Source organism: Hyla sarda, chromosome 10, assembly GCF_029499605.1.
Source record: "Hyla sarda isolate aHylSar1 chromosome 10, aHylSar1.hap1, whole genome shotgun sequence".
In the NCBI taxonomy this organism is placed as follows: domain Eukaryota; kingdom Metazoa; phylum Chordata; class Amphibia; order Anura; family Hylidae; genus Hyla; species Hyla sarda.
Window position 1 is genome coordinate 62,126,426 of NC_079198.1, and position 18,519 is coordinate 62,144,944.

The 18,519-nt window shown below is 43.7% G+C and overlaps 1 protein-coding gene across 8 annotated transcripts in view; it reads left to right on the plus strand.

Moving 5' to 3' along the window:
* Nucleotides 1-18,519, plus strand: part of SYNGR4 (synaptogyrin 4) — a 191,611-nt gene that overhangs the window by 35,642 nt on the left and 137,450 nt on the right. The gene's annotated exons all lie outside the window — the stretch shown is intronic.

Genomic DNA, 18,519 nt, shown 5'->3' on the forward strand with positions numbered 1-18,519 from the left:
CCCAATCACACATGTCCGTCATTCAGCAGTGTTTCTCTCCAGCGCTGTAGGAAAAGCACCAGAGTGAAACTGATTGTAGAACTGATCCCATTCATTTAAATGGGACAGTTCACATTCATCCAGTGTCTCACGTTGGATGCTGGAGTGTGGAACATGCTATATGAGCACTTGACAGGGGAATGCATCTTGCTGCCTTCCCCTGTCTGGCATGCACAATTAATGAACACCAGATCTAAACAACTGATTCACTTTTGTCATCGGTTGTGGTGAATTTTAGACTGGATTCACTGAATCGGACGCTGAACATATGTGAAATGCATGACCTGGACTGACTTCTTATTCCTAATTTGTTACAAATGTTTAATGTATTTTATTTATTTATTTAATTTACTATACTTTGGCTCCTGGCTGCTTTCATGTTAGTCTGTTCATTCTCAGAATAAAAAGAGAGATTGTGGGGGGAATTTATCAAGGGATTTACACTGGATTTTTGGTGTACAAAAGTCGCAAAAAAGTCGCGACTTGCGACTTTTGTGCAACTTTTCGTGGTACGCCATGATGGGAGTTGTAGTTTAGGAACAGAGTGCCTCCAGCTGTTGCTAAACTGGAGGCCCGCTGTTGCTAAATTACAACTCCCGTCATGGGATGATGGTTGTAGTTTTGCAACTGCTGGAGGCACCATAAATGTATTAACATATTTTCTGTGTTTTTTTTCTTCTCATTTCAGATCCGTGTATTCAGAGGACTTCTTCAGATTCGGTGGATTATGTCGATGACCAACGTTTCTTTTATTGTTTAATAAAATGGTTAACGAGGGCTTGTGGGGGAGTGTTCTTTGGAATAAATTTTTTTTTTAAACGTGTGGTGTTTTATTTTTTATTTTTCTTAACAGGATTAGTAGTGGATGCTGTCTAATAGACAGAATCCATTACTAAGCCGGGCTTAGCATTAGCTACAAAAACAGCTAGCGTTAACCCCCAATTATTACCCTGGTACCCACCACCACAATGGTGCCGGGAAGAGCTTTTAGCAACAGGCCAGGAGCTTCAAAAATGGCGCTCCTGGGCCAAGGCGGTAACAGGCTGGCATTATTTAGGCAGAGGAGGGCCTGTAACAATGGTCCTAACCCACCTTGGTAATGTCAGTCTGTTGCTGCTTGGTTGGTATTGTGGTGAGAATGAAAATACGGGGAACCCTATGCGTTTGTTTATTTTATTATTTATACAAAAAATGTGTGTGGTTCCCCATATTTTCATTCTCAGCACGATACCAGCCAAGCAGCAGAAGCCTATCGTTACCAGGATGGACGAGGACCATTGTTACTGGCCCTCCCCAGCCTATATAACGGCTATATTGACGCACTGGGCCTGTTGGTACCTGCTCCTTTCCGCACCTCTGTGCGGGTAATAATTGGGGGTTAGTGCTAGCTGTTTTGGGGGGCTAATGCTAAGCCCGGCTTAGAAATTAATTCTGTCTATTAGACAGCTTCCACTACTAAGCCTGTCAAGAAAACTTAAAAAAAAAAACACACACACATTTGAAAAAATTTTTATTCCAAAAGACACTTCCCCACAAACCCTCGTTACCCATTTTATTAATATTAAACAAAAAAATGCTGGTCACCGTAGTCCAAAGTCGTCCTTTGCATACACTGAACTGAAATGAAAAAAAAAAAAAAACATACAAAAAATGGGTTAGTACATTTAGGGGGAAAAAGTGGTAAAAAAAAATTAAATAAATACAATATATTGCACAAATGCAGCTTTAGAGCAGAAAAGTCACAGAGGAGAAGAGGTGGTGTTACAAAGTGGTGTTCTGAAGTCATTTCTTGGTTTTTGCTTATGTATGCTAAAAAAGTGTTTATACTTATGTGAGCCCAATTTATCAACCCCCCTGTGATAGTATGATAAATGTGTCACACGTAAGAAACACTTACACCATGGAAAACAGTGTCCGTAAGTCATGTACGTAAGCACAGCTTGATGAATTCCCCCATGTATGCGTAAATCAACATCTGGAGGTCCGCAGTTTTGGGACCACTGTGCCCTTCCAGATGTTGCAAAACTACACATCCTCAGCATGCTGTCCAGGCATGCTGGGAGTTGTAGTTTTGCAACATCTGGAAGGGCACAGATTGGGAACCACTGTATTAGTGGTCTGCAAACTGTAGTCCTCCAGATGTTGCAAACTACAACTCCAAGCATGCTGGGAGTTGTAGTTCGGCAACATCTGGCTCTAAAGATGTTACGAACTACTACTTCCAGCATGCCTGAGAATGTTTGGGAGTTGTGGTTTTTCAACAACAGGAGGCACACTGGTTGGGAAACATTGTCTGTTTCCTAACTCAGTGTTTCCCAACCCGTGTGCCTTCAGCTGTTGCAAAACTATAACTACCAGCATGCACTGATAAACAGCTGGAGGTCTCCCCCCTGTGAATATACAGTGAGTATCAGGCTGCAAGTTTGCGATGCAGCAAATTTTGCGCGGCAGCTCAAACTCACAGCGGGAAGCTCGCTGTAACCCCCCGCCCATGTGACTGTACCCTAAAAACACTACACTAACACAAAATAAAATAAAAAGTAAAAAACACTACATATACACATACCCCTACACAGTCCCCCTCCCCAATAAAAATGAAAAACGTCTGGTACGCCACTGTTTTCAAAATGGAGCCTCCAGCTGTTGCAAAACAACAACTCCCAGTATTGCCGGACAGCCGTCGACTGTCCATGCATGCTGGGAGTTTTGCAACAGCTGGAGGCACCCTGTTTGGGAATCACTGGCGTAGAATATCCCTATGTCCACCCCTATGCAAATCCCTAATTCAGGCCTCAAATGCGCATGGCGCTCTCACTTTGGAGCCCTGTCGTATTTCAAGGCAACAGTTTAGGGCCACATATGGGGTATCGCCGTACTCGGGAGAAATTGCCTTACAAATTTTGGGGGGCTTTTTCTCCTTTCACCCCTTATGAAAAGGTGAAGTTGGGGTCGACACCAGCATGTTAGTGTAAAAAAAAAATTTTTTTACACTAACATGCTCGTGTTGCCCTATACTTTTCATTTTGACAAGAGGTAAAAGGGAAAAAAGCCCCCCAAAATTTGTAATGCAATTTCTCCCGACTACGGAGATACCCCATATGTGGGCGCAAAGTGCTCTGGGGGCGCACGACAAGGCCCAGAAGGGAGAGTGCACCATGTACATTTGAGGTGATTTGCACAGGGGTGGCTGATTGTTACAGCGGTTTTGACAAACGAAAAAAAAAAAAAAAAAACACATGTGACCCCATTTCGGAAACTACACCCCTCACGGAATGTAATGAGGGGTACAGTGAGAATTTACACCCCACTGGTGTCTGACAGATCTTTGGAACAGTGGGTTGCGCAAATTAAACATTTTGTACAGCCCACTGTTCCAAAGATCTGACAGACACCAGTGGGGGGTAAATGCTCACTGTACCCCTTGTTACGTTCCTCAAGGGGTCTAGTTTCCAAAATGGTATGCCATGTGGGGGTTATTTTGCTGTTCTGGCACCATAGGGGCTTTCTAAATGCGACATGCCCCCCGAGAAAAATTGGCTCTCAAAAAGCCAAATATGACTCCTTCTCTTCTGAGCATTGTAGTTTGCCCGTAGTGCGCTTCAGGTCAACTTATGGGGTACCTCCATACTCAGAAGAGATGGGGTTACAAATTTTGGTGGGTATTTTCTGCTCTTAACCCTTGCAAAAATGGGAAATTTGGGGGGGGAACACACATTTTAGTGAAAAAAATTTTTTTTTTACATATGCAAAAGTCGTGAAACCCCTGTGGGGTATTAAGGCTCACTTTATTCCTTGTTACGTTCCTCAAGGGGTCTAGTTTCCAAAATGGTATCGCATGTGGGTATTTTTTGCTGTCCTGGCACCATAGGGGCTTCCTAAATGCAACATGCCCCCGAGCAAAATTTGCTCTCAAAAAGCCAAATATGACTCCTTCTCTTCTGAGCATTGTAGTTCGCCCGTAGTGCACTTCAGGTCAACTTATGGGGTACGTCCATACTCAGAAGAGATGGGGTTACAAATTTTGGGTGGTATTTTCTGCTATTAACCCTTGCAAAAATGTGAAATTTGGGGGGAAACACACATTTTATTGGCATTTTTTTTTTATTTTTTTACATATGCAAAAGTCATGAAACACCTGTGGGGTATTAAGGCTCACTTTATTCCTTGTTACGTTCCTCAATGGGGTATAGTTTCCAAAATGGTATGCCATGTGTTTTTTTTTTTCCTGTTCTGGCACCATAGGGGCTTCCTAAAAGCAACATGCCCCCCAAAAACCATTTCAGAAAAACGTACGCTCCAAAATCCCCTTGTCGCTCCTTCGCTTCTGAGCCCTCTACTGCGCCCGCCGAACACTTTACATAGACATATGAGGTATGTGCTTACTCGAGAGCAATTGGGCTACAAATATAAGTATACATTTTCTCCTTTTACCCCTTGTAAAAATTCAAAAATTGGGTCTACAAGAACATGCGAGTGTAAAAAATGAAGATTGTGAATTTTCTCCTTCACTTTGCTGCTTTTCCTGTGAAACACCCAAAGGGTTAAAATGCTGATTGAATGTCATTTTGAATACTTTGGGGGTTGTAGTTTTTATAATGGGGTAATTTGGGGGGTATTTCTAAGATGAAGACCCTTCAAATCCACTTCAAAACTGAACTGGTCCCTGAAAAATTTTGATTTTTGGAAATTTTGTGAAAAATTGGAAAATTGCTGCTGAACTTTGAAGCCTTCTGGTGTCTTCCAAAAGTAAAAACTCGTCAATTTTATGATGCAAATATAAAGTAGACATATTGTATATGTGAATAAAAAAAATAATATTTGGAATATCCATTTTCCTTACAAGCAGAGAGCTTCAAAGTTAGAAAACTGCAAAATTTTCGCATTTTTCATCAAATTTTGGGATTTTTCACCAAGAAAGGATGCAAGTTACCAAAAAATTTTACCACTAAGTTAAAGTAGAATATGTCACGAAAAAACAATCTCGGAATCAGAATGATAACTAAAAGCATTCCAGAGTTATTAATGTTTAAAGTGACAGTGGTCAGATGTGCAAAAAATGGCCGGGTCCTAAGGTGTAAAATGGCTGGGTCCTTAAGAGGTTAAGGACTCAGCCCATTTTGGCCTTAAAGGAAAACTGTCAGCTTGCTCCCCCTGCACTAACCAGCGGTACTGGCTGATTGTGCTAACTGGCACAGGCGGGGTAATTGGCACTCTGATGTCAGTGGCCGTCGGCCTCAGCAATGCCCAGCTCATCAATATTCCTCCCCTCCCTCCGCCTCTCCCTCTTCTCCCCGCTCTGTAATGAAGAGGGAGAGGCAGAGGGAGCAGAGGAATATTGAAGAGCTGGGCGGCGCTGCGGCCGCTGACGTCAGAGTGCCTGTTACGGCGCCTGTGCCAGTTAGCACCTAATTCGCATATACGGAAAAACTAAGATTTCGGACAAATGGCCGTGCGGATCCGGGCACAGTAGGCATCAAACTAATCAGCGTCCCCCCTGATCAGCCAGTACAGCTGGTTAGTGCAGGGGGAGCAAGCTGACAGTTTTTCTTTAAAGGGGTACTCCGGCCCTGAGACATCTTATCCCCTATCCAAAGGATCGGGGATAAGATGTCTCACTGCTGGGGACCCCAGCAATCTTGTATTCGCCACCCACCTGTTTGAGCTGTACGCCGCGGTGCCAGCTCACAAACAGCCGGGTGGCTACAACGGAACCGGAGTATCGACTCCGTCCCCGTGTGACGTCACCCCCCCCCCCCTGGTATGCAAGTCTATGGGAGGGGGCATGACGGCCTTCACGCCCCCTCCCATAGACTTGCATAGCGGGAGTGAGGGGTGACGTCACACGGGTGCGGAGTGACGTCACGATACTCCGGCCCCGTGATCGCCACCTGGCTGGTGGGTGGCGAAGGCAAGATTGCGGGGGTCCCCAGCGGCGGGACCCCTGCGGTGAGATATCTTATCCCCTATCCTTTGGATAGGGGATAAGATGTCTCGGTCGGAGTACCCCTTTAAGGACTCAGCAAATTTTACTTTTACGTTTACATTTTTTCCTCCTTGCCTTCTAAATATCATAACTCTTTTATATTTTCACCTACAGATGAGTATGAGGGCTTGTTTTGTGCATGACCAGTTGTCCTCTTTAATAACATCACTCATTTTAGCATAAAATGTATGGCGCAACCAAAAAAATACTATTTGTGTGGGGAAATTGAAAAGAAAACCGCAATTAAGCAAATTTTGGAAGATTTTGTTTTCACGCTGTGCAATTTACGGTAAAAATTACATGTTTTCTTTATTCTGTGGATTTAATACGATTAAAATGATACCCATGATTACATGCTTTTCTACTATTGTACCTCTTTTAAAAAATCGCAAACTTTTGAACCAAGTTAGTACACTTAAAATTCGTCTATTTTGCTGACCTATAACTTTTTCATTTTCCAGTTTAAGGGGTGATTTGAGGGCTAATTTTTTGCACCGTGATCTGTACTTTTTATTGATACCACATTTGCATATATAAAACTTTTAAGACATTTTTTATCAATTTTTTGGGGGGAACAAAATTCTACAAAGAAGCAGCAATTTTGGACTTTTTCTTTTTACGTTCACGCCGTTCACCGTATGGGATCATTAACATTATATTTTAATCATTCAAATATTTATACACGTGGCCATACGAAATATGTTTATTAAAGGACAACTACGGGATTGAAAATTTTATCCCCTATCCTAGGGGATAAGTTTCAGATTGCCCTCCATATACTGCTATGGGAGAGCCGAAACGCTGCCTTCGGCAATTTCCGGCTCTCCCATAGCAGTGTATAGAGGGGGCGTGTCGGCCGCTGCTTCGTGCGGTGGTCAACACACCCTCCCTAACCAGAGAGCCGGGGCCCCGGACGGGAGATCGCGGGGGGCTGCAGCGGTCAGACCCCCCGCGATCTGAAACTTTTCCCATATACTTAAGATAGGGGATACATTTTTCAATCCCATAGTTCTCCTTTAATTTTAGTAAATTGTAAAAGGGACAATTAAAATTTTTATTGGGGGAGGGGATTTTTCACATTTTTTTTTACTTTTTGTAATACTTCTTTTTTACTTTTATATTTACATTTTAATAGTCCCCATAGGGGACTATTTTTAGCAATCACTTGATTGCTAAAACTGTTCAGTGCTATGCGTAGTGCATAGCACTGATCAGTATTATCGGTGATCATCTGCTCTGCTCTCGATCTCAGACCAGAGCGAAGACTGGAAATGAAGAAGGAGTCCAGCACTGCAGTGAAGGCAGCTTTATTATGTGAGGAGCAAGCATTAAAAGCACACTAGTCAGACATGTTTCAAGCGCGAACGCTCTTCCTCGGTCACCGAGGAAGAGCGTTCGCGCTTGAAACATGTCTGACTAGTGTGCTTTTAATGCTTGCTCCTCACATAATAAAGCTGCCTTCACTGAAGTGCTGGATTCCTTCTTCATTTCCAGTATCCGGGGCGCCTGGCCGGGCACCGGTCCGTGCATAGCACGACACGGGAGGTGAGCTGGACTCTCTTCATTCCTTTGCAGAGCAGAAGACCCCTGGAGAGAGCAGGAGGCAGGGGAGGGGACCTCCGGCTGCCATGCTGGATGATCGGATCCCTGCGGCAGCGCTGCGGGAGATCCTATCATCCATTTTAGTGACCGCACTGCCGCAGATGCTGTGATCTGTATTGAACACGGCATTTGAGGGGTTAATGGCACACATCAGAGCGATCGCTGATGTGCGCCGTTACGGGTGGGTCCCTGGCTGCTGACAGCAGCCAGGACCTGCCGCTCATGACCCGAGCATCGGTCCGATGCTCGCGGTCATATACAGGATGTAAATGTATGTCCTGGTGTGTTACGTACCACCGCACCAGGACGTACATTTACGTCCTGCGTCGTTAAGGGGTTAATCATACTAATTTTGGTGCATGTAGTTATAAATTTGTTAAGTAGGATAATAAAATAAAACCTACATAAATTGGTTATCATTGTAACCATATGGACCTACAGAATAAACATAAGGTGTCATATTTATCAAAAAGTGCACTGTATAGAAATGAAAGCTGCAAAAAAATACAAAATGGCATTTTTTTTTTTCAATTTTGTCCCACGAATAATTTCTTTTAGGTTTCACCATAGATTTTGTGGTGAAATGACTGATGCCATTACAAAGTAAAATTGGTAGCGCATGAAACAAGCCCTCATATAAGTCTGTTGGTGGAAAACTGAAAGCGTTAGGATTTTTAGAATGTGAGGAAGAAGTACAAAAATGGAAAAACGCTTAGTCCTTAAGGGGTTAAAGGGGAACTCCCGTTGAAAACAAATGTTTTCAAATCAACTGGTGCCAGAAAGTTATACAGATTTGTGAAGACTTCTATTTAAAAATCTTTAGCCTTCCAGTACTTATCAGCTGCTATATACTCCTGAGGAAATTGTGTAGTTATTTCCAATCTAACCACAGTGCTCTCTGCTGTCACCACTGTCCATGTCAAGAACTGTCTAGAGTAGAAGCAAATCCACATAGCAAACCTCTCCTGCTCTGGACAGTTCCTGACATGGACAAAGTTGTCAGCAGAGAGCACTGTGGTCAGACTGAAAGGAATTATACAACTTCCTATGGCACATACAGCAGCTGATAAGTACTAGAATAATTAATATTTTAACAGAAGTAATCTGTTTAACTTTCTGGCACCAGTTAATATAAAAAAAAAATGTCTCTATCGGCTCCATTGGGGGACACAGACCATGGGTGTATGCTGCTGTCACTAGGAGGCTCGACACTATGGTAACAAGAGAAGTCGGCTCCTCCCAGCAGGGTATACCCGCCCACAGGCACCTGAGGTAATCAGTTTTAGCTTAGTGTCTGAAGGAGGTGGACATGGTCTGGAGTTCTCTCCAGACCAGGTCTTATGTTTTATTATTTTCCTAGTTAGGGATGTGTTAGTTTTTTATTCCTTTTTCTTTCATGTTTTCAGGTGGGGATTCAGGAACTGCATCTCACTGTCTCCCCATTACGATTGAGGGGGCACAGACATTGCGTATATGCGCTGTTAACCCCCTCTCGCCAACGGTCAGCACCTGGGGTTGTACCTCATGGGTCCGGGTCCCCCTATTTCCCTGCTCGCCTCGCTCACACATGGTAGCTCGGCGTGATGCAGGTGACAGAAAGCTTACTGAAGACCTCATAGAAGACTTCATTAGGTAAGTTCTTTTGACTGAGGTGAGTATATTCCCTTTCTCCTAGGTACAGCCTTGCAACCTCTGGAGACCCTTACTTTTTGCCCACTTTTTCTCGGGCTGGCCTGGACAGGGTTTTTTTCTATATTTATTGAAAAAACTGGGGTGAGCAGGAGCATTTTTAGACTGGTTCACAACTTTATTCAGAGGGCACTATACTTTTCACTGTCCTGAACGGTATGCGTGTGTGGTGTGTGTGTTTCGTTAAGCGGCAGAAGCACCGGCTTACTTTCGCTTTCGGCAGCAGTTGGCTGCCGGTGGCGTCTCGCTCGCTCACTGCCTCGCTAGCGCATATGCGAATGACGTGCGCTCGGGGAGAGGAGCGGCGTGGGCGCCATTACTGACCTTCTTGTCAGAAGCTGAGGGTGCTATAGCTCTGCCCCCTCTGTTGCGGGGCTTCTGAGAGGCGCGAATTAGCATCCAATCAGCGCTGTGCGCGCATTGTGAGAGGCAGGGGCCAATCAGCAGTGCCCCTGCTCCTGGCCCGCCCCTCTTTTGCTATTGGCCGGCATTTCTCCCTTCTTTATCTACACTAGAATGGAGTTCTCCTCACAGCAGCTGCCCTGGGGTCATAGACTTGGGCTGCACAGACAACTGGAGCGTTAGTTCATCATTTTGTCTGTAAAAGCTGTAATTCCAAAATGCCTGGTTCTGCTGAACCCATTTGCTCCCTCTAAACAGTTATCTGGACTGTTAGCCACTCATTACCTCTGTAAAAGCTGTATCTCAAAAATGTCTGGTTCTGCTGAACCGCTTGTTCTGCCTGCTCCACTGCTCCCCCAGACCCCCCTGCTATTCTACCCCTGTTGTCTACCAGACCCGGTGGGTTCGGACGCCCCTCCAGCCTGGGTTCTCTCCCTCCCCCAGTCTCTATCCGACTTGGCTCAGGTCTCCCGTTATGTGGTGACTGCATTGGAGAGGCCCTCCCGGCCCTCCGGAGGGTCCCACTATCCTCCTATACTGATGCTCTCGCAGCGTCATGGGGGTGTTTTTCATAGTTACATAGTTAGTACGGTCGAAAAAAGACATACGTCCATCAAGTTCAAGGGAATTGAAGGGTAGGGGTGTGGTGGGATATTGGGGGAAGGGATGGGATTTTATATTTCTGCATAAGCATTAATGTTATTTTGTTCCAGGAATGTATCTAACCCTGTTTTAAATTTATTAAAGGGGTATTCCAGGCCAAAACTTTTTTTTATATATCAACTGGCTCTGGAAAGTTAAACAGATTTGTAAATTACTTCTATTAAAAAATGTTAATCCTTCCAATAGTTATTAGCTTCTGAAGTTGAGTTGTTGTTTTCTGTCTAACTGCTCTCTGATGACTCACGTCCCGGGAACTATGCAGTTCCTAGTGGGATATTCTCCCATCATGCACAGCTCCTGGGACGTGACATTATCATTGAGCTGTTAGACAGAAAACTTCAGAAGCTAATAACTATTGGAAGGATTAAGATTTTTTAATAGAAGTAATTTACAAATCTGTTTAACTTTCCAGAGCCAGTTGATATATATATATATATATATATATATATATATATATATATATATATATATATATATATAAAGGTTTTGCCTGGAATACCCCTTTAATCGTTCCTGCTGTGACTAGTTCCTGAGGTAGACTGTTCCATAAATTCACAGTTCTTATGGTAAAGAAGGCGTGTCGCCCCTTGAGACTAAACCCTTTCTTCTCCAAACAGAGGGAGTGCCCCCTTGTCCTTTGAGGGGGCTTAACCTGGAACAGTTTTTCTCCATATGTTTTGTATGGGCCATTAATATATTTATATACGTTTATCATATCCCCCCTTAAACGTCTCTTCTCAAGACTAAACAATTGTAACTCCTTTAATCGCTCCTCATAGCTAAGATGTTCCATGCCCCATATTAGTTTAGTCGCGCCTCTCTGCACCCTTTCCAGCAACACAGTGTCCCTTTTATGGACTGGTGACCAAAACTGAATAGCATATTCCAGGTGAGGCCGTACCAATGCTTTATAAAGGGGGAGTATTATGTCCCTGTCCCTCGAGTCCATGCCTCTTTTGATACATGACAATAACCTGCTGGCCTTGGAAGCAGCAGCCTGACATTGCATGCTATTCTGTAGTCTGTGATCTACAAGTACACCCAGATCCTTCTCTACCAGTGACTCAGCAAGTTTAACACCCCCTAAGACATACGATGCATGCAGGTTATTAGTACCCAGATGCATAACTTTACATTTATCCACATTGAAACTCATTTGCCAAGTGGATGCCCAGACACTTAGTCTATCCAAGTCATCTTGTAACCTATACATATCCTCTATAGACTGTACCGTGCTACAAAGCTTAGTGTCATCTGCAAAGATAGAAACAGAGCTGTTAATACCATCCTCTATATCATTGATAAATAAATTAAACAACAGCGGGCCCAGTACGGAACCTTGGGGTACACCACTAATAACCGGGGACCAATCAGAGTACGAATCATTGACCACCACTCTCTGGGTACGATCCATGAGCCAGTGTTCAATCCAGTTACAAACTAAAGTTTCCAAGCCCAAAGACCTTAACTTACCTGTCAGACGACTGTAATGTGGCGTTCTGCTAACAGCAGCGCTCCGGTCTCTATCTCTGACCGCGAGCGCTGCTGTGTTCATGCCGGCGGGGACGCGATCCGCGTGGCGGGTCAGGTCCAATCGTGGATAGCGCCCCATTCTACTCACCCTCCTCCTCCGATGTCTGTCTCGTACCGGCGCGCTTGACCCCGCTCCCTAGGGCGCGCGCGCGCCGGCTTTCTAAGATTTAAAGGGCCAGCGCACCGCTAATTGGTGCCTGGCCCAATCAGTTCAATCACCTCCCTACACTATATAAACCCACTTCCCCTTCTGTCCATACCGGATCTTGTTGCCTTGTGCCCTGAGAAAGCGTTATAGTGTGTTCCTTAGCCTGTGTATCCAGACCTCCTGCCGTTGCCCCTGACTACGACCCTTGCCGCCTGCCCTGACCTTCTGCTACGTCTGACCTCGCCTCTGTCTAATCCTTGTGTACCGCGCCAGTCTCAGCTGCCTGAGAGGTCGAGTCGCTACTGGGGAACACCACCTGGTAGTTACCGCCGCAGCAAGTCCATCCCGCTTTGCGGCGGGCTCTGGTGAACACCAGTAACTACTTAGAACCAATTCCTCAGTACGACCCGCGTCATCGCCTCTCTGGCACAGAGGATCCACCTCCTGTGTCCTCACCAGCCGCCAGTCCAGATCCTGACAGTAGATACGGCCATGGATCCCGCTGAGGTGCCGAGTGTTGCTGATCTGACTACCGTTGTCGCCCAACAAGGACAACAGCTGACGCAGTTGACCGCCATGCTCCAGCAGCTTCTGCCTGCCCAGCGTCAACCATCTCCTCCGCCAGCTCCAGCTTCTCCTCCACTCCAAGTTTCTGCAACTACCCCTAGAGTCCGCTTGTCTCTTCCAGAGAAATTTGATGGGGACTCTAAGATGTGCCGGGGGTTCCTGTCCCAGTGTTCCCTGCACCTTGAGTTGATGTCGGACCAGTTCCCCACAGAACGGTCGAAGGTGGCTTTTGTGGTGGTCAGTTTGTTATCTGGAAATGCCTAGTCCTGGGACACACCGCTCTGGGACCGCAACGATCCTGCCACTGCTTCAGTCCAGTTCTTCTTTTCCGAAGTACGCAGCATCTTTGAGGAGCCAGCCCGTGCTTCCTCTGCCGAGACGGCTCTTCTGAATCTCGTCCAAGGGAGCTCTTCAGTGGGCGAATATACTATCCAGTTTCGCACCCTCGCCTCTGAGCTAGCTTGGAACAATGAGGCCCTCTGCGCGACCTTCAAAAAAGGTTTATCCAGCCACATCAAAGATGTTCTGGCCGCACGAGAAATTCCTGCTACCTTGCCTGAACTCATCATGTTGGCCACCCGCATAGATATGCCTTTCACGGAAAGACACCAGGAGCTCCACCAAGAAAAGGATCTTGTTCACACCAGATGGTTTCCTCGCTTGGGACCTCTCTTCCAGAGTCCTCTCCAACCTACCCCTGTGCCTCCCGCCGAGGAGACTATGCAAGTGGACCGGTCTTGCCTGACCCAAGAAGAGAGGATTCACCGCAGAAATGGAAATCTGTGCTTGTACTGTGCCAGTACTGAACACTTCCTTAAAGACTGTTCTATTCGTCCTCCGCGTCAATGGAAACGCATGCACTCAGTTAACGTGGGAGAGGCGTTACTAGGTGTGAATTCCCCCTCTCCATGCCTGACTATTCCAGTGCAGATTCTTCCATCCGCTAACTCTTCTTTCTCTGCGGTGGCCTTCCTGGACTCTGGTTCTGCAGGAAACTTTATTGAAGCCTCATTCATCAACAGATTTAACATTCCAGTTACCCATCTCTTCAAACCCTTCTTCATCTCACCTGAAAACGGAGAGAATCTGGACTGCACCGTGCGTTACCGCACAGAACCCTTGCTCATGACTGTTGGAGTACTCCATCAAGAAAAAATTGAATTCTTTGTTTTGCCGAATTGGACATTCTGCTTGGCTTGCCCTGGCTCCAGCGACACACTCCTACCCTCGACTGGACCACTGGGGACATTAAGTCCTGAGGCGCTTCCTGTCGTAAACATTGCCTTAAGTCTGTACCAATCGGCCAAGTCCCTGTCGCTACTCCACCGCCTGGTCTTCCCAAGGCCTATCAAGACTTTGCTGAGACGTCTTTAGTAAAAAACAAGCCGAGGTCTTGCCACCACATAGACCCTATGACTGTCCTATTGACTTGCTCCCTGGTACCACACCGCCCCGTGGCAGAATTTATCCTCTCTCCGCTCCAGAAACCAAGGCCATGTCTGAAGACATCCAGGAAAATCTTGAGAGAGGTTTCATTAGGAAGTCTTCTTCGCCTGCCGGAGCAGGGTTCTTCTTCGTGGCCAAGAAGGATGGCTCACTACGCCCCTGCATAGACTATCGTGGCCTCAATAAAATTACAGTAAAGAACCGCTACCCTCTGCCTCTCATCTCTGAGCTCTTCGACCGACTGCGCGGAGCAAAAGTTTGTACAAAGCTCTACCTCAGGGGCGCCTATAACCTCATCAGAATTCATGAAGGAGATGAGTGGAAAACCGCTTTTAACACCAGATATGGTCACTTCGAATACCTCGTCATGCCATTTGGTCTTTGCAACGCCCCTGCAGTCTTCCAAGACTTTGTCAATGAAATCTTCCGGGGCTTATTGTATACCTGAAGAAAAGGAAAAAAAGGTGCAAGTGCAGCTCACAATTAATGTGTAAACCCTACCTGAGGTCAACAGGGCATGCAACTATACCACAGCTGCAAAAAATAACAAAATATGTATAGAAAAATATTGCCCGGACCTTCCAAGGTAGTGTGATTTGATTGAATAGACAATAGATAACTGGGTCGTACTCCAATAATAATTCAATGGTTATTTATTTAAAATGTATAGTGCATTACTCCTCACAGGGCCCTTGTGAGAAAAAACACATATAATAGATGTACAAAATTAGATGTACAAGATTAAACGATCTTAAAATGTAAAAATATTAAAAAGTATCACTGGCATATAAGATAGCTCTATGTAGACGAATTCATATAACGTCTTTACAGTATTGTGAAGATACAGTATAAATGTCCTTTTGTGTGGCAATTATAAATCAAAGTGGATACTCTGTTACCGGTCCTGGATGATGTGGCTCTGTCAGCTCCCGTGCCTAGATAACAGTCAGCGGTCTTAGATGGTACTGTGGCTTTGACTCTCAAGGTCCAGGTGTTATGCGGTAGTGGTCGTCCCAGGCTGGTGGCACTGGCAGGCGCCGATGGTGAATTCGCCGGGAGGCCGTGCGCTAGCAAGCGCCGATGTAAGATTTGTCAGGAGACCATGCGCTGGCAGGCGCTGATGATATCGATCTCCTCACCGCTGGACTTGGAAGCCGGAGGCTACACGCTGGGTAGATGGAGCTTGCCTCGTGTAGATGGCGTGTGACGTCAGCTTGAGCCTAAGCTGGCCAGGTAAAATCAGGACCGGACACTAGTCTAGATCGACTAATGCGTAGGAGATCCACAATGTGATGAATTTGCTCCGTGAGCAGTAGCTTAAGTTCATAAAGAGCATAAATGCCAGTGAGCAAGATTAATGTACAGGACTAGACGCGTTTCAGGGTTCTCAGATACGACCCTTTCCTCAGTAGTCATGATGGTTAATAACAATGTTTGTCTATTTATAGGAGTACGAATCCCATGATTCAACAGTATTCTAAGTGATAGCAAAAACATGAAATGGGTAATCAAAAGAATTACCTAGAGAGCAAAAGTAAATGAATGTGTATGTGAATACCGTCAGAAGACGGGAAATAGACATTTTGGATTACGTATATGGGTGAAACTGACTACACTACTTGTGGGATTGCAATTAAATATCTTTCCCACAATTATAGTGAAAGTAAACACTATTAATGAAATGAAAATAAAAATAAAAATATGAAAATAAAAGTAAAAGTAAAATTAAAAATAAAAATAAAATGAAAATAAAAATAAAAATGTACATAAAAAATAAATAAAAATGGAAAAAAAATTAAATAAAAAATTAAAATTAAAATAAAAATTTAATAAAATTAAATGAAAAATAATAAAATATAAAGAATAATAAAATAAAATAAAAATAGAAATAAAAATGGATGAGTGCAAAATAAAATAAAAATGTATAAGTAAGATGTCATTGTAGAGGATGGAGTCAGTCCATGGGGCACCCCTCTAAAACACTACAGGGGTGATCCCATGGGCCAAGTGCATCCCCTACAAAAATCCAAATAGTTCAAAACTGGAGTTGAGTTCCCCTGGTTCTAAAGTTGCAAATTCAAAGATCTTCTTACTTTCAGCCTTGGACATTTTTAGCAGATAGCTGCCACCACGCCAATCTTGTTTGACTAATTGGAAACCAGTGAAGGAGAGAGAAGACATATCGCTGTTATGGATGGTAGAAAAGTGAGCTGATAACGGATGTTTTAAGTTTTTATTTTTGATGTTATTGAGGTGTTCAGCTATCCTCATCTTAAGGGCCCTTTTGGTACGACCCACATACTGCTTTTTACAGCCGCATTCGATTATATATAGCACACCTTTTGAATTACAGGTAATTAGCTCTTCTATTTTCCATTTGAACGTGTTAGTTTTAGAACAGATCTCTAAAACTTTTTTAGGGCCCTTGATTTTCATACAATTAGCACATGTTCCACACCTCACAAATCCCTTTGTGTTTAACCAGGTAGTATTCTGTTTCCTTGGGGGAGCTTTTATGGATGGTGCAACCGTAAGGCCCAAATTTGGGGCCCGAGTATATACTATCGGGGAACGTGATGGTAAGAGTGCCCCCACCTCACGGTCTTGTTGTAGCAAATGCCAGTGTTTCCGTATTATTTTTTCTACTTTTTTATATGAATTATTAAAGGGAATTACTAATTTTCCTCCAAAATCGGCTTCTTTTTTTTCCTTAGTGTTTTCAAAAAAAGTGGTTCTGTCTAATAGTTTAATGTTTTCAAGAGATTGTTCCAGGAGCTGATCGGGATAGTGTTTCTCCTTAAATTGATTTGTAAGGAGGTTGGCCTCGACCAAAAATTGGTCATCTGAGGTACAATTTCTTTTTAACCTTCGATATTGTCCCTTTGGGACGTTCATTAGCCACCTAGGTAGGTGGCAACTTGAAAACCCTATATAGCTATTTTTAGCCGTTGGTTTATAGTAAGTCTTGCAAGTGAGACCATCCCGATCAGCGCTGATAACAATATCCAAAAAATTAATGGATTCCCTACTAATTGTGGATGTGAAGTGTAAATTATAATCTTGTGTGTTTAAACCTAGGATAAAGTGCTCTGAACTAATCGTGTCTCCCTCCCAAATTAAAATAATATCATCGATGTACCGCTTCCAGAGCACCAGGCCTGCGCCAAGATGGGGTATTTTTGGATATTGTTATCAGCGCTGATTGGGATGGTCTCACTTGCAAGACTTACTATAAACCAACGGCTAAAAATAGCTATATAGGGTTTTCAAGTTGCCACCTACCTAGGTGGCTAATGAACGTCCCAAAGGGACAATATCGAAGGTTAAAAAGAAATTGTACCTCAGATGACCAATTTTTGGTCGAGGCCAACCTCCTTACAAATCAATTTAAGGAGAAACACTATCCCGATCAGCTCCTGGAAGAATCTCTTGAAAACATTAAACTATTAAACAGAACCACTTTTTTTGAAAACACTAAGGAAAAAAAAGAAGCCGATTTTGGAGGAAAATTAGTAATTCCCTTTAATAATTCATATAAAAAAGTAGAAAAAATAATACGGAAACACTGGCATTTGCTACAACAAGACCGTGAGGTGGGGGCACTCTTACCATTACGTCCCCCGATAGTATATACTCGGGCCCCAAATTTGGGCCTTACGGTTGCACCATTCATAAAAGCTCCCCCAAGGAAACAGAATACTACCTGGTTAAACACAAAGGGATTTGTGAGGTGTGGAACATGTGCTAATTGTATGAAAATCAAGGGCCCTAAAAAAGTTTTAGAGATCTGTTCTAAAACTAACACGTTCAAATGGAAAATAGAAGAGCTAATTACCTGTAATTCAAAAGGTGTGCTATATATAATCGAATGCGGCTGTAAAAAGCAGTATGTGGGTCGTACCAAAAGGGCCCTTAAGATGAGGATAGCTGAACACCTCAATAACATCAAAAATAAAAACTTAAAACATCCGTTATCAGCTCACTTTTCTACCATCCATAACAGCGAAATGTCTTCTCTCTCCTTCACTGGTTTCCAATTAGTCAAACAAGATTGGCGTGGTGGCAGCTATCTGCTAAAAATGTCCAAGGCTGAAAGTAAGAAGATCTTTGAATTTGCAACTTTAGAACCAGGGGGACTCAACTCCAGTTTTGAACTATTTGGATTTTTGTAGGGGATGCACTTGGCCCATGGGATCACCCCTGTAGTGTTTTAGGGGGGTGCCCCATGGACTGACTCCATCCTCTACAATGACATCTTACTTATACATTTTAATTTTATTTTGCACTTATCCATTTTTATTTCTATTTTTATTTTATTTTATTATTCTTTATATTTTATTATTTTTCATTTAATTTTATTACATTTTAATTTTAATTTTAATTTTTATTTTAATTTTAATTTTAATTTTTTATTTTATTTTTTTTCCATTTTTATTTATTTTTTATG